The sequence below is a fragment of the Grammomys surdaster genome, unplaced genomic scaffold (genome assembly GCF_004785775.1).
Source record: "Grammomys surdaster isolate TR1022 unplaced genomic scaffold, NIH_TR_1.0 229, whole genome shotgun sequence".
NCBI classification, from domain to species: Eukaryota; Metazoa; Chordata; class Mammalia; order Rodentia; family Muridae; genus Grammomys; species Grammomys surdaster.
Window position 1 is genome coordinate 2,832,541 of NW_021604674.1, and position 11,135 is coordinate 2,843,675.

At 44.5% G+C, this 11,135-nt stretch overlaps 1 long non-coding RNA gene across 3 annotated transcripts; it reads left to right on the forward strand.

The window, feature by feature from the left end:
* Positions 1–409: 409 nt before the first annotated feature.
* LOC114626168 lies at positions 410–10,605 on the forward strand. 3 transcript variants are annotated; one of them, XR_003712187.1, is made up of 4 exons: positions 410–559; positions 5,404–5,506; positions 10,033–10,189; positions 10,567–10,605. It is a non-coding gene; the product is annotated as an uncharacterized LOC114626168 (long non-coding RNA). The 3 variants fall into 3 exon arrangements; XR_003712186.1 differs by lacking the exon at positions 10,567–10,605 and having other exon boundaries at positions 10,033–10,343; XR_003712188.1 differs by lacking the exons at positions 410–559; positions 10,567–10,605 and adding an exon at positions 4,638–4,741 and having other exon boundaries at positions 10,033–10,343.
* The last annotated feature ends 530 nt before the right edge of the window (positions 10,606–11,135 follow it).

Here is an 11,135-nt window from a genome sequence, read left to right on the forward strand (position 1 = left end):
ATACAACAATACGGTTGTTTAAACCAGACCTTAACAAGGACACCACCAATAGCTGAGTTAATGTGGAAGGGGGAAGTCTCACCATGCCTCACCCTCAGACAAAGAGCTACAGGCAGCTAATGACTGTAGGGAGTGGGGGAATTAATCTTTGCCAGGGATGAGCCCCTAATTGATTATCCAATACCAAGAGGTCAGTATCTGAAACCAGGCTTTTTTTACACTCTTTTTTGAATACAGATAGTTTGTTATTATTCTTTACCTTAATGGAATGGCAATGTCCCAAGAGGACACCACTGTGCAAGTAGCCAGCTTGATCAGGTTTAGCTTATAGAATCTGTTCACCTCTGGATTGGCCTCCTCAGATGATGAAAAACCTGGGTAATCACACCTAGGACATTTTCTTGTCCTTTATCTGTTGGGCTCTCGGTTTGTTCTGGTTCTTATCCTAGTTGAGAGCTGAGCCTGGGGGCATAGGACTGTGAGCCCAGCTACTGGGATTCTGAGGCAGGAGGACACGAAAGCTCAAAGCCAGCCTGGGAAATTTCCTGAGACTCTGAAGGTAAGATGTGGGGTGGGTGGGAAGGAAGGAAGGAAAGGAGGGAAGGAGGGAGGGAAGGAGGGAGAGAGGGAAGGAGGGAGGGAGGGAGGGAGGGAAGGAGGGAGGGAGGAAGAGATCTAGTGGTCTAAAGGTAGATTAGTTGCTCTTACCACTTAGCCTGCACTTCAATTCTTGGATAGAGAATTATTTTTTTATTCTCCGACAGCTTGAGATGTAGCTCAGTGGTAGAGTGTTTGTCTGACATGTACAAAACAACTCTGGGTTAAAATCCAGCACACACACAGACACACACACATACACACACAGGGGGGAGGGGGAGGGGGAGGGAGAGGGGGAGGGAGAGGGAGAGGGGCAGGGAGAGGGGCGGGGGAGGGAGAGGGAGAGGGAGAGGGGCAGGGAGAGGGGCAGGGGGAGGGAGAGGGAGAGGGAGAGAGGATTGAAGTCCAGGCTTACTTTCTTGACTCTGAGTTTAAATGAAAACTGTTTTTTTAAGGAGTTCTCAGTGTCTCCCTTAATTTTGAAGTACTTTTCTTCTGGGTTTGGGATAACCCTGTCCTTCTTGAGGCTCTGACCACTTTAACTTTTCCATTTCAGACTCACCCTCCAGACCCTTAGACTCACCAGTGTTGTATCTGTGAGCTGGTTCCTGATTTCGGCCAAATGACTAATCACCAGCTAGTGATCTGGTGTCCTTTCTCACCACCACCCCCTGCCTTGATTCTTTTTCTCAGTCACTTAGACACTTGCTTTGCTTAAATATTCCATTATACCTCCCTTATTCTTTGCAATTAATCTTTATCTCTCAATTATCCAGTTTTAGACTTATTTCCTTTTCTGTTTTTGTCTATCTCTTTTGCTATAGCAGAAGGAACTAGTAAATACCAACTCTACAAAAACCTTTAGAATTCCTTTATAGAAATGGGGGTCTGAGGTTCTTTAAATTCACTGGGACTCTGTTTATTGCATATTATGTTGAAAGAACATAGTTTTCATAGCTATTAAGGACGGAGACCAGAGGACTAGGATGGGAACCAGCCAGGGAGAACCACTTTCAAGAGCTAGGGTTAGCTGGATATTTGTTGTCCTGATCACATTCCAGCTTGCTTTTGTGATTTTTTTCCATATATTTTTAGACTTTTTTTTTTAAAGCAGAAACTTGTTTTATTGTACAGGATGGCCTGAAACGCCTGGTTTTGGTTTCTCAGCTCTGCCCTGGGGTTCTGGGAATCCACAGATAAGCCTCCAGCCCATCTTTGCTTTTGCTGTAGTATTGCATTGCTTGTATTTTTCATTCACTTTCCTTGAATTCTGCTTTGTTTCGTTTTTGATAAATGAAAGGAACATGGACTCTGGACTATAAATAGGCTCAGGTTTCAACAGTACCTTTCCAGGTACTGGACATGAGTCCCTGGGCAAGTTACCTTTTCAATTTTTCCTTCCAACAACTGAGTTTTAAAATATAAATCGTATTTGTAAGGCACAGTGCTTTCTAGAGACACGCAGTAAGTTTCCTTATTATTTTCTTTACACCTCTGACTTCCTTACAGTCTTTCTCTGATCACTTCCCACTTGCGATTGGGTTTGGATGAGTCAACGATCCACTTAGAATCTTTGAAAGCTGCAGTTTCTTTCTATCACCTTCTATGTAAGGTCATCAGTGTGCCGCCCCTGACCCAAACAATTAGTCTGTGCAGTCTTAGGATAAGTGTTCAGACACTGGAGGGAGTAACTGTGTCTAGAGTCATACCGTTAGAGCCTGGAGGTGTAGTTGAAGCCAGCTACACATGAAGTCCTGCTGCAAAGATAAGCAGTTTGGTCAAACCCACAGCAGAGGATATGTGACGACTAAGGTTTCCACATGGCATTAAAGTATTCTATATTTGTGTTCCCTCTCTCTCTTTCTCTCCCCACTGTGTGTGTGTGTGTGTGTGTGTGTGTGTCTGTACGTGGAGGTGATGATGACATTGGCCGTCTCCCTCCATTGCTTCTCCACCTTATTTTTTTTTTAAGATGGTCTTTCATTGAACCCGGAACTCACCAATACAGCTAGACATAGCTCTTCCCAGGGATGTTCTTACCTCTGCTTCTGAAGTGCTGACTCTACAGGCACAGACCTGCTTTTTATTTGGGTACTGGTGACCTGACCATGTGTCCTCATGCTTATGTGGCAAATATTTTGTCGACTGAGCTGTCTCTCCAGCCCCAAACAGTTTTCGAATCGAGGACCAATTTATATAACGTAAAATGAACTATTTTTAACCGTACAGTCTGGTGGTACTTAGTAAATTCATAACAGTACAGAATAACCTCCTTAGTCTCGACTGCTTCGTGTGCATGAAGCGTTTGCTTCCCGTCTCCCCTCACACCAGCCCCTGTCAATCACTAATCTACTTCCTATCTCACTGGGTGTGCTTTTCTAGATAAGTCATGGAGAAGGAAGCATGCAATGCGTGTTCCTTTGGGTTTGGCTTCTCCCACCTAGTTTTTGGTAATCAATAAAAACTATTAACAAAATTCAAGAATTATAGAGGAACAAAGTGAAGAAGTAAGACTTTCTATAGTTCCACGGTTTGCAGTGTGGCCCATGTTACTAATGCCATGACTACCTTTATAAACAGGCTGACACAATTTGTACTTTTCCCACCCAGCTTAGTGTTCTATTTAACACACTGAATGCAACTTGCTTTCATGTTGATGCACGTAGGTTGTGTCTTTCTCTTTAGTGGAAATGTAGGGTGTCATTGTATGGTGGTTGTCTAGGTGACTTGATAAACTTGCAGATGGATAGTCTTTCCTCTCTTCCTTCCTACTTATTTGCTAAGTAAAATAATTTGGGTCTTAATCTGCTGTGTATTGGTTTTCCTGAAATCCTGCTATTGGGGAAATAAATGGGAAAGGTTTGTATTCTATAGGGTAGTGTGTGATAACACACACACACACGCACACGCACACGCACACGCACACGCACACGCACACGCACACGCACGCACACACCCTACTCACCTCAGATAGATATCATACAATAGACCAAAGTACAGATACCACCAAAGTCTTACACATTGGTTCCCAAGTTGGTCTCTGGTGGTATTTGTCCTTTGGTTTGTCCTGGGCTCCTCTATGGAGTGGGGATAGGATGGAGGGGTAGAGGAGAGTGGGGGTGGGGGAGGAGTAGATGTGTGTGTGTGTTGTGTCTCCCCAGGAAAAAGCCTGTCGCACAAGTTAAAGCTCAGTAAACCTTGAGGCTGTCCCTAATTTGAGATTCATTTGTTATTGGAATCAAACCCCAAATCAAGGCAGTGTTCAGGGATGCAAAGTAAAGAGCCCGAGACTGATAATTAGAAAGTCTAGACTCAGTTTCTCTCTTTCACCGAAGGCTGGATCTGGGCCTTTGGAACGCTGGTTACTTCTGGAGCTTGAGTTTCTTCATCACTGAAATCAGGTCGACGGGCTTCGTGGTCAGTGTGATGTTAAGCTTCTGTTGATATCATTGCTCATGGTACCCATGGTACCATGATTCTTCTTCCTCTGCTTCATAAGGACCGGCTCCCCCGGAGCCTGCTGTGCTGCAACCCCTCCCTCCCTCAGTTATATCTGATTGATGTTGAGGTAGTCACTCGTGACAAGTCAAGTCTGTAAAATCTTTCTCTAGGACTTTTGAATGTGAACCACAGAATGTATGAACAGTTCCTCTCTTGTGGTGGGAGACTGTGAGAAGTGAAACTTGGTAGCCATTGGTAACCGGATTATCAGTGTAACGAGTTACTAATGTAGATAGGACAAAGATTGGCTTCCCTGCTCTGTGGGGAAGTAGTCACACAGAAAGGAGCAACCTCTAAATGAGAGATAGTGTACCCTGGAACAGAATCCAGGGTATTGGGAGGAAACTATGAAGCTTTGAGTCATTTCATGTGTCAACTTGACTACACTACTCGGGATGCTGGGAGATTTGGCTAAGTGTCATTCTGGAGACGTCTGTGAAGGGGTTTATGGGTGAGACTAACATTTGAATGGATACATAAGCAAAGCAGCTGGTCCTCACCCAGTGTGAGTGGAAGGCCCAGAGAGAACCAAAGGGGCAGTTTGCTCTCATTGCCTGCGTTAGAGCTGTGGTGCTGGTCTCCCCGTCCCTTCAGACTTGTTCTCAGACCAGGAAAGCTCTCATTGGCCCTGCCGAGTCTCCAGGTGGACAACCTTTTCAGATTCCATAAGTGTGCCGTTGCTTCAACAAGCTCCTGTCTGTGAGGGCAAGTACTCAAAGGCAGAGACAGGAGGGCCATGTGTTTGAGGCTAACCTGGGCTACATAGTGAGACCCTGTCTCTCAAGCCAAGGGCCTGCAGCTCAGTGGCAGCAGTTGCTTAGCTTGCAGATAGCACTGGGTTCTGTCCCCAGGACTGCCAGTTGAAGGACTATTGGTGGCTTTGAGTCTTTTTACACATGTTCTTCCTGTGTTAACCTTTATCTTCCCTATGCCACATCTTTAGTATAAAGAACAGATTGACTGTAATGCGACACCAAAGTTTTTTTAAAAATTATATAGTTTAAGAAATGGTTTGGGTTGGAGAGATGGCCCAGTGGTTAGCGGTTAGCAGCACTGACTGCACTTTCAGAGGTCCTGAATTCAATCCCCAGCAACCACATGGTGGCTCACAACCATCTGTAATGAGACCCAATGCCCTCTTCTGGTGTGTCTGAAAACAGCTACAGTGTACTCACATACATAAAATAAATAAATAAATCTTGAAAGAAATGGTTCATAAGGAAGACTATACATCTTAAAGAACAGGCTTTTTCTTTCCTCCCCTCATTCTTACCAGAACTTTCCTTCCTCTTTGTGTGAGTACAGTGGACTTTCATTGCCGTAGTTGTGATGGCTAGTCATGATGGTCAACCTAATACCTTGGGAAGCGTGAATCTCATTTAAAGAACGGACTCCATCAGCTTGGCCTGTGAGTATGTCTGTGGGAGGTTTTCTTGATTGATAACTGATGTAAGAGGGCCCAACTTGTTGTGGGTGGTAACACTGCTGGGCAGATGGTCCTGGGAGTTATAAGAAGGCAGGCTGAGTATGTACGGGGGTTGGGGTGGGGGGAGTCAGTGTCCTCCCTGGCATCTGTTTCAGTTGCTGCCTTCAGGTTCCTGCTTGAGCTCTGTGTCTTGGCATCTCTCAGCAATGGAGTGTGACCTGTAGGTCAAAGAGGCCCCACCTCCCACCCCCAGTTGCTTTTGGTCACCATGCTGCGACAGCAACAGAGAAACAAACTAGGAGAGAAATTGGTACCTGGAATGTAAAGAACCTGACCATGTTGAGTTTGGGGAGATTGTGGGAGAAATATTTTAAACTTTGGACTGAGCCGGGCAGTGGTGGCACAGGCCTTTAATCCCAGCAGAGGCAGGAGGATTCCTGAGTTCGAGGCTAGCCTGGTCTACAGAGTGAGTTCCAGGACAGCCAGGACTACAGAGAGAAACCCTGTCTTGAAAAAACAAAACCAACCAACCAACCAAACAAACAAACAAACAAACAAACTTTGGACAAGAGAAGCCACTGAGTACTCAGAGCTCAATGGGGGTTTTGTGGGGGCCAGGAAGAAGAGAACGTTGAGAGAGATACCGTTGATGGAGGCCTGTGAAGTTTCAGACAGAAGCAAAGACTCCTTCAGGGCCATTTGTATGCTATATTTGAGTGAAGAATCTTTAAAAGTGAAACCTTTGCTTTCCTGAGACAATTGATGCCGGTTAGTTGGAACTGAAAGAAATCAGTGATTGATAAGAGACCAGCATCATTGAGGTGAAATCTAGGATCTTATTTTTTCGGGATCAGTCCCAAAAGCTGTGCTCCAATGGGGCTAAGCCTGCATCCCACTTGGCTGTGGACTCGGTAATGCGTATGACTGACCCACGTGGTGCTCGCTTTGAAGGGATGCTGGGATAACTGAGGACAGGTGAGGCTTTGTGTGGTTTGGCAGAGGCAGGGTCCCTAAAGAGAGGCCAGGAGGCCATTGGTGAACATGCAGCCTCTGTAGTCGAGGAGACAAGAATATTGGAGATGCCAGTACTGTGGACTAGCCATCAAGGACAAAGGCAAGTGTGGTTTGGAGCCGACCTGAGCCTAGCAGCTAAGCTGTGTGCTTTGGATCACAGAGCTGGAGAGGTGGGCTTACCTAAGATCTTTGGAGCTCAGAAGATCATGAATGAGATTATATTCACTATGCTGACCTCAAACTCAGAGATCTTCCACCCTCAGGCTCCTGAGTGCTAGCATTAAAGGTGTACATCACCACACCCAGCTGGGCTGTGTTTTATGTTGTGACATTAATATAAGACCTTGGGGACAAGGAAATAGTTTTGGCTTTATAGTGATGTGTTTAGGGCTGGAGAGATGGCTCACTGGTTAAGGGCACTGACTGCTCTTCCAGAGATCCTGAGTTCAATTCCCAGCAACCACATGGTGGCTCACAACCATCAGTAATGGGATCAGATGCCCTCTTCTGGTGTGTCTGGAGACAGCTACAGTGTACTCATATACATAAATAAATCTTTAAAAAAATAGTGATGTGTTTAGGTGTTTATATACAGAGATAACAGGAAGTTCCCTTGAGCTCCACATGAGGGACACACACCCATGTGAGCACGCGCGCGCACACACACACAGGCACACACAGGCACACACAGGCACACACATGCACGCATGCACACCCAATCTCTTAAAGTCTTATGAAAAACCAGGAAAGGGCTGGGCACATAGGTCAGATGATACAGCTTACCTAACGTGTGAGGACCAAGCACTGAACCTAGGTTCCATCCTCAAGACAATACATAAAATCGCCGCTCCAAATTTTATAACAAAGATGTCCATGCGTAAAAGAGAACTCATTTCCTGTGGCTTTGTAGGGAGAAGAAAGCATTATTTAAAAAAATAAAAATTGGGCCAGTAAGATGGCTCAGTAGGTCAGGAGGCCTGCCCCAAGTCTGATGGTCTGAGTTCAGTCCCTAGAATACACATGTTAGGAGGAGAGAGGCAGCTTCCACCCAGTTGTCCTCTGCCCTCCATGAGGATGCCACAGCACAATGCTTCTCCCAAGTAAATAGATAAGTATAAAAATTAAAATTAAGCTGCATGTGGCAGCATATTTGTGTAATTCTTGCACTTGGGAGGTGGAGGCAGGAGGGCCGGGTGTTTAAGGTCACTCTTGGCTACAAGGTGAACTCAAGGCTATCTGGGACTATGTTAAACCTGTCTCAAATCTCCAAACAAGTTGAGTGTGGTGGTTCCTTGATTTAATTAGCACTGGAGGGGGAGGTTGGATGCAAGTGGGTCTCTGTGACTTCCAGGCTAACCTAGTCTATATAGCAAGTTCCAGGCCTACCAGGGCTATATGTTTAGACCCTGTCTCAAGTGAACAAACAAATCTCCAGACTATCTATCTATATATATGTATGTCTGTCTCTGTCCATCTGTCCATCCATCCGTCTTTCCACCCATCTATCATCTATCTATCTATCTATCTATCTATCTATCTATCTATCTATCTATCTATCTGCTGATGAGCATGTGCTAGACAACATAGCTAAAGACCATGCCACTCCTTTTCCTTCTGTTGGTCCAACTCAGAGCTTCTGTAAGCTTTCCCTAGGAACTTGAAAACATTAAATATGTTCTCATTATGTAGCTATAATTTTAGCTAAGGCTAGCCTGAAATTTTCTATGCAGCACAGGCTGACTTTAAAATTCTGATCCTTCTGCTTCTACCTCCCGAGTCCTGGAACTACAGGCAAGTATCACGACATTCCACTTCCCTGGGATTCTTGCAGTTGTCTGTAGTACACTAAGTTGGGTGTGCCTTGGCTCGTATTGGCTGCTCTGCTTGTAAACGTTTCTATGACACAGACCTATGCAGTTTGTTCCTCCTTCGGGTTAAGCTAGCACAGACCCCAGCTTCTGACAATGCATGTCAATGGAGAAAAGTGACTGGATTGGGGCTTCGCATTCGAGGCTTCGTTCCTGCTGTTCCCCCCCGCTGCTGTTTCTGTAAGGCTGGAGCACAGCAGATGAGTAGCCCTCTGGCTGACGGGAGGAGCGAGGTTCCCAAAAGAACTCCTGATGGGCATTGGGTCAGGTGGGATACCTGTTGGCATGAGCCCTTCCCTCTGGCTCGTTCCCTCTGACCTCTCCACAGCCTTGGCAGCACCCTCCTTTCTTCCTGATCCCTCCCCCACTGGATCCCTTAAGTGCTACTGAACCTGTGACTGACCTCCCTAGCCTTCCTCAGTTCCTTGATTTAATGAGAATCTTTAAATGGAGGAGCGGAGCCAAGAACAATGGCACCGAGCACCTGTTTCCTGACCTTTTAGAAAGCTCAAGGATGTGGGACAAGGAGTTTCACTTACAACCAGCGAGGCCCGTTCTGACCTGCAGTTGTGTGCTGGGTAGTCCACCTTCCCTGCCTTCCCCGGGTTCTTCCTAATGAGGTCATGGACTCTGTTTTTTCATGGATTTGAAAACTGGTGGTACTAATTTCTGTCCATGATATTTTGCTGAGAACAAAACTTTAGCCTATTGGATTTTAATCTTTCTTTTGTGACAGGATTACCACATGGCTTTAAAAAAAATTGTCCTGAATTTGAAAACATTTTGGGAGAATAAGTTTTATATAGTCATGATACTTATTGAATTAAAATTATCTAAAATTTTATAATAATGTTGATATTATCATTTATTAAGCAGCAGTAGGCGTTATGTTAAGAGTTCTTTTTTGGTTTTTCGAGACAGGGTTTATGTCAAGAGTTCTTTTTTTTCCTTTCTTTTCTTTTTTTTTTCTTATGTCAAGAGTTCTTAATTATCTCATGCCACAATTCTATTACACAGACCATAATAATTAGCTCTTATTGTATGATGGTTATCCTTCTAAACACTATACTATACTATACTATACTATACTATACTATACTATACTATACACACACACACACACACACAATTTCATTTCATTTAATTTTCTCAACCCTATGGCAAGGGCAACATTGTCCCAAATTTGCAGATAGAGGATCTGAGGCTTAGAAACAGGTGCTAGTCTGCTGCAGAGTGTAAAAACCCACAGGCAGGGAGTCCTAATTAACAGAACTGATTTTCTCACAGTTTTAGAAGCTAAAAGTCCAAAGCCAGGGACTCACCGGTTCCTGACTTGGTGTCTTTTGGTGGTTTCTTGCTTCAAATACCTTATTCTCTGCCAGGACAGCTCTCTGGTGACTTTTCTCCTTCTTATAGGTACATCAACACAATCCAATTACAGTCTGTATTGAGACAGGGTCTTACTATACAACCTCTGCTGGGCTGGAATGCCTTCTGTAGCCCAGATTGGCCTCAGACTCACAGGATGACTGTACCTCTGCCTCCTGGGATGCTGGGATGAAAGGCAGGAGCCACAAAGCTCAACTACACATTCTTTTTAAATAAGGCTTTCTCTTTCTGTTTCAGCTCTCCAGAAAGCTTCCTCTTGCTCACCGGTTCTCACTAGTTAAAAGCTGGAGCAAATGGAGCTGACTTGGCCCCTGTAGACTTCTCCTGACATACTTGATTTCACATACTTGATATCTCAGGGGACTGTTCACTGGTCCAGATTTACCTGGTCTAGGTGAGTGTGAGAGTGAAGAATATCAAAACTACGTGTTCCCCCATGGTTGTCCCTGACTCCGTCTTTGGAATTCTTGTTCCTCTGCCCCAGTTCCATGATTCACAACTAGTTACTACTATGTCTGGTTCTGGGGTTCTCCTCGAATTTGTCTTGACGATGGACACGCTTTCCTCAGCCCCATGCAGCAGTGATACGTGCCTATTGTTTCTAGTTCTTTCTCTGTTACTATGACTTGACTCACACCAATCATGACTGTACAGTGGAGGAGACCCATAGAAGTTGGTGGGTGTGCTCTTAGCTGTGGAAGTTGAGTGATGTGTCATTAAATTATTTTATTTATTCTATTATTATTAATTTATTTATCTTTTGGTTTTCAGACAGGAAGTCTCTCTGTGTAGCCATGGGTGTCCTGAAATTCACTAAATAGACCAGGCTGGCCTTGAACTCAGAGATTCCCCTGCCTCTCTGCCTCCTGGGTGCTGGAATTAAAAGTGTGTGCCACTCCACCAGACTTAGTGACCTTGAATTCTTAACTTTACTCAGTACGTGGCTGTGTAATTTAAGTCTCTTTGGACCTCCATTTTTTGACCTGTAAAATGGGTTGGGAATGTTTGCTGTATGAATACCAAAGAGTAGATGAATGGGACGCATGGTGATACAAATGTGGATCTCACTTTAAAGGTGTGTGCTATAGAGAGAAATAATAAAATTAATTGCAATAATGACACAATTGATAAGATTTGAGTACTTTTTATAAGGAGATAAGACCCTCCCCAATAAGAAGTCTACCTGTAGAGAAGGGGCAGATGGGAAAGACAGTCTTTGTTGGAAGAAATTTTTCAAAGTGTTAAAATTTCCATAGTCCAATGGAAAGTGACCACCTGCCACAGAAGATGAAAGCCATTCTCTTAAATATAAAAGGGAAAGTTAGCTTCTCCTGTTAGTC